Source organism: Ylistrum balloti, unplaced genomic scaffold (assembly GCF_031769215.1).
Source record: "Ylistrum balloti isolate Yb309-2 unplaced genomic scaffold, AGI_CSIRO_Ybal_v1 Utg370114, whole genome shotgun sequence".
Classification (NCBI taxonomy): domain Eukaryota; kingdom Metazoa; phylum Mollusca; class Bivalvia; order Pectinida; family Pectinidae; genus Ylistrum; species Ylistrum balloti.
In genome coordinates, this window is record NW_026782134.1 from 418842 (window position 1) to 424841 (window position 6000).

Here is a 6000-nt window from a genome sequence, read left to right on the forward strand (position 1 = left end):
GCAGAACAAATTTTGTATAAGTGGAATAGCCTGGGGGACGGGGCCTAAAAGGGGGACATTTTAAAATCCTACTCCTCCCGTAGGAATGATTGGATTTTGCCCAAATTTTGTCTGAAACATTGTTGGGCTAAGGAATATCATTTTATTTTTATAAACGACGGGTCTCGGCCCATTGGGGCGTGGGGAGCATGGCCCAATGGGGGAAATGGAGCAATATTTTTTCTAAATCCTACTCTGCTTGTAGAAGTGATTGGATTTTGTCCAAATTTATTCAGAAGCATTCTTGGGCGACGTGTTATCACTTTTAAATAAACGATGGGTCTCTGCCCCCTGGGGTGGGAGGGGCGTGGCCAAATTTGGTCTGAAGCATTTTTGGTCTCCTTTCTTTGGAAGTGAAAATACAAATATTGATAACAGCATAATGAATGTACATTTGTTAACACAGATTCGGTCATACGGCACCATAAAAGTACAAGCATACTTCAGTGGCCCTATTATCTTAGGATACCCTCTTCATATAACCCCGAGCAAACAACCCCTTAGCATAGGACATATAAAAACAAAACCTTCGACTTGTCTCGAGAGATTAATCCCATGTTTGGGCTACGTTTCGTGAAATGGTTTTCAAGTTTTTAACATTTCGGTAGAACTAACGAGATAGAACATTCATCATGTTGGAGAACATTTGATCAGAATCTAAAGACGAATGCCGGAAATTGGCATTCTTCCAATCACATTGACTTTCAATACACTTGTTAGGTATCCCATGCGACTTCAAACGGGCAAACGAAAAAACAATAAAATGTATATATACAGATCAACAAAAGTAATGATAACATGACGATGTTTATTTTATTTTATTTTTGATCGTGGTTTTGTTAGGAATAGAGCTGGTGAATGGTATTTGGTTGTGTTTTCATCCATTGCAAAGAGTTCGGACTTATTTCTCCTTATACAAAGTATTTGAGCTTTCTGTACCATAGTACCTTTGCCGTGTATTTATCGGTATTTTTCGCCTTCAAGCGATAGAGTTTATTTAAGCCCCGACGGGGACAGGTGACAACTGTTATGATCCAACTACACTTCTCTGCTCCTTCAAACGTAAACTAGTCTTTCTTACTATCTAAACATCGTGAGATTATAACTTCTGGGTATAAACCTATTGTTTATGAATATATGTATTATACTGTTATACAGAGCTGTCTCGAGAAGTCGCGTGGCTCTTCTTACCTTGTGAGTAGATAGTGTTGTATTACAACCTCAGCAATTCAACTTGTATAGAATTGTAAAAGTTTGGACAATGGTATATATTTTTAATTCATTATGTTCGTGATTTAATTCCATATATTCAAGTTCTGAAACACAAAAATGCTCCAGTTGATATAGTTTCCAAAAATCGAGAGAGAGAATCTATATTATTGTTATCTCTGTGTGTGTTATATATGTATGCAAGGAAAAGGAAATTCAAGAGTGTGCTTTTTATTAGGTACAACCCATATATACTTGTATAATGTGCAATTTCAATGGCTTTACACTAACGCGTATCCTGGTTCACACTGCTTTCCAATTTCATGTCCAAAGTTAATTCGACAATACTTGTATACCACAAAGCTATGATCGTTACCAACAAGTAGGCGTTCAGTAGTATGTATAGACAATCATAAACATTGTGACAGGTAGGTGGTTTATGAGGAGAAATCAATAAATTCTTGACAGTCCCCTTATCGCCTGCGCTCCACATGACAAGGAAGACGAGCAGGCAGAATTTTAGTCTTCCGCGGAATACGTTCTGAATGTTGTACATTACTGAGACAATGTCGATTTTTCAATAACCATAGAGAAATAACTAATAGATCAAGAAGGAATATATTCCCTTTCATGGCTCCTATATTTTTGTCGTTGATCCCAATAAAATTGAGTCTACCACTGAAATGAAATACATCTAGCAAGTCTATTGTACATCAGCAATCGACATACTATCAACGCTGTTCTAGTGTATAATGTACATGTATAGTTCTCTTGCATACCTGTACAATTCCCCGGTATACTTGTTTGTCTACTAGGTTATCGCCCCTTGAACAGACAGCTATTTTTAGGCGTGGCGGTGGCTACCTCACTGAAAAACATACGGAAAGCCCGTGATCACGTGTTATTCACTGAATCGCAAATAAAAAAAAAGCAACCATACGGTAATTAAATTAAATGCGCTGCTACTCAGGTGAGATAACCTCTATTGCCTATGTAAATCAGTGTACCTTAAAATTTATGTATGATATACATCTTTAAACCTGAGAGACATCATTAACAACTCACTTTGAACTATCTCACGTTTTTATGATTGAACGAGTTATTCAATGTTCTTTTCGGTATTTCAATATCTCAGTTGGGTCAAAAATAGTACTGAGCCACATCCGGGTAAAAAATATTATATCGCAGAAAAGAATGGGCATTTATTAAAAAAAAAAAAAAAAAACACTACTGTATCATGGAAAGGGAAAGAACGGATAATATCGACTCTATCTCATCAGAGAAAAAGAAAGCATTGTCTCCAATTATACGATTATAAGCACCAAACAAGAGGACATCCCTGCAACGGTAAGCTTGTTGTTAAAAGTGTTTCACACAGTTTAATATAAACGAAATACGTAAGACAAAAAACACACCGATTGGTAAATTAAACAATAATTCTAATCTCACAATCGATGAAACGAAACGAAAAGAAAATCCCAAAAAGAGAGGCTTTCAAGAAAACCATTGAAATATTCTGGAATGATGACCGACTGGTGTAAAATCCAAGTCGTGTCACATTCTCAAAATTATCAACGGGAACGTGAAAACGAAACTGATAACATAAGGTGAAGTATTTTGATAAGCATAGAAAGCGTCGAAAACCACAGCATACAAATAGTTAAACCAGAATAGATGTGATGCCAAATAAGATCGTGATAGCGAAATTAAACATTTTCCATGTTTTTCATCAACATTTCCGCTTGAAAACTTATTGCTTCCAGTGTTTTTGTTAGCAGAAATCGGTCAAAATACTGGTAGTCAATTCTCTTATGTAGAATCAACTGCGGTGAATATTTCAACGTCTGCATTTCCCCATTCCCTACACCTCTGTTGTATATCGTTACACAAAACGGCTGTGGTCCTGATCTATATAGAAGATATGATAACTATATAGAAGTTTTGGATATGCTTGATAAAGCAAATAACAGAGCCAGAAGTAAACCGTTGTTTATAACGATGTACAGTTTATAAATCCAATATACACGTGGCGAGTCCGTATCACTGCAAAAATGAAACACGATTAGTAGAAATTTAGAAACGCATAAGATAGAGCTCTTTTTATCAAGCAAACCTTACTAATTTTGCAGACAAAGACGATGTTAATAGATGTCATTCTAGTGTACAGATACAACTATTGCATTGCACGAAATGTATTTTTGAGATAAAACAATGCCGATTTTAGGGTGGGTCTTATTTTGAAATCTCAGTTGCTCGTTTTTTTCGGGACAACTGACCAATTTTACCCATTCATAAACTAAATCCTATCCAGCAAGCTTTCGGTTTGCCGAACTTCCGGTGTCTGCATCTACGGCATGCTTGGAATTAATCTTTCATTCAAAAGAAAGTGTGGTGTTGTCTCGACACTTAGGATAAACCAGGTACACAAGGATAATGACATCGGTCAGTATTACGGGGAACAGTCTGTATAGAATCTCGGTCGCCATCGGCTGTCAAGTTTATCACCATACATTGTACTGACATAGTGAAAACGAAGGGCAGTAACTCTGGGAGACCAGAATGACTGTGTAATGCAATAGACAATTAACATGTCAATTGTTTAAGTTTTAAAGTAATCAGATCAGTGTAAATTCGCTATAGCCGTTTGAAATTTAAACATAAGTAAGCAGAAAGTCGAATACAATTTGTAGTGTGGGTATTTCAAAAAAAGTATGTATGTATATACATTTCCAACTTCACGGTTCAGCATGTTTCAGAGTTCGTGTCAAGATTCTGTTGTACAGATTTTGCCTATTTAGTTTTCATCTCTTTATCAATAAGTGAAATTTATTTTGTGTATGATACACTTCGACCGTTTGTACAGGCTGATCACAGCCCTTTATCGTGTTTATCTTATATGGTGGGCTGAATGTTATCGTTACCGTTAGGTGTGACCAATATCCGTGTAAACAGATTGATGTGACTTTTTACGGATTATTTCTTCATTCTTCATTCGCATCAAAACTATGTCCTTATCTGCTATCGGAATAAGCCAAATAAATATACTGTACAACTGTGCCCGGCTGTCAACTGGGTTATAACCGGGGTCTGAATGGGTTGTGACCAGTAGAAGTCCAGTGGTAAGTGAGAGTATATCATACCTGCCAGGTACTATTGAGTCAATAAGGTGAACAAGATCCACACACGCCAATCTGTTGTGTTAGAAAGTCTAACTTCGGTACTGTCTCAAGTATCTACAAGTGGACAAATAGAGTTATCTCCAGGCAATATTTAGAGTTGAAGTGAACTTGACATTTAAAACCAAATTCAAAAGTCCATGCATACCCTATCGTTATCTTTAAAAATATATCCGATTCATTTAAAGTACCCGCATGGATTTATTTTTTAAATTTCAACAATACGTGTATTTAATTTACTGTTCTTACGACTTAGTTTTAAGAATAATATTCAAAGCATTGCAATTACCGAGGGAAAAAACAAATCATCACGCTTTCACAATGTGAAAATGTGACTTGACTTTATCCCTTTAATGGGTACACATAATGTCAATAACTATTATACCAAATTATTCTTAAATATTTCCCTAAAATCTAGCTACCCCTAGAAATCCCTTTTGCGCCTCATTATTCGTATTTATATTACACACACACAGCTTGATAAATTGTTATCAAAGTCTTAAATTTTGTTTTTATATAAATTCTGAGAACGTGTTCAGCTATTTATCGAGACCTCGTGAGTTATCTTCAGGAGTGTGAAGGCGGGGAAAGGAAAAAGGTATAAACGCGCATTACGTGTATGACAATTATAAAAAGCAAACGTCATATAAAAATAGGATTATATAAAACACATCTTGTAAACAGTGACAGACAGATGTATTTGTAAGGCTGTCTGTTGTATTCCACAGGTAAGATTGAACCCATGTGTCCAGAACATATGACACAGGGCACGTTGTATTGGAGGAATTATATTGTTCGCGGATTAAACTTGTCTCTCTGTTCGTCATCTCCTCTCCCACAGACCAGGTGTTGTACTACAGCTCGTCAAAGTCGTTTCCGTAAAACTCTCTTTTGGGTTTATATTCCAATTCTTTCATTACATTAGGCGCCAGGGTCTTTGCGGAATCTGTAAAATATACAATAGTGGGGATGTCATATTATGTATACTAACACAAAACGAAATCACTTTATTCACTGAAATCATATTTCTACCTATAAAAAACTCCAAATACGTAGAGTTGACGTAATCATATTCCAAGAAATCGACTGAAATTGAAAGTTAAGGCCAATGACATTATCGTCATGAAAATTATTTCAATATTTTTTGTGTATGCTGTATAATGCAATGACTTTGTTCTTTGACAGAATTTACAATATGATACATCGGAGTTTTATATCGGTAAATGAGCCGATACCCGAAAACCATTTCAACATTACACCACAAGTAATTAATGTTTTGTATTGGTCACTAACTTTGTGTATGCATCAGTGTTATGTTCTGACAGGTTCAGTAAATCAATACTTTCGTATATATGTTATCTACATTAGAGAATGTAAAGTTTTTATCATAAAAGACCTACTTGACGTAACTATAAGTTCTCTGCTAATTATTACATACATATACTACATACAAACTGATGGACAGGTATTTTCAAAAGAGTGACAACAATAGTGATCAGTTTCAGTTGAAATAGCTTTGTTTCACAACTGCTTTAGAAATAAATAAAACATTTAAAGTTTAAATATCGTCTTCACC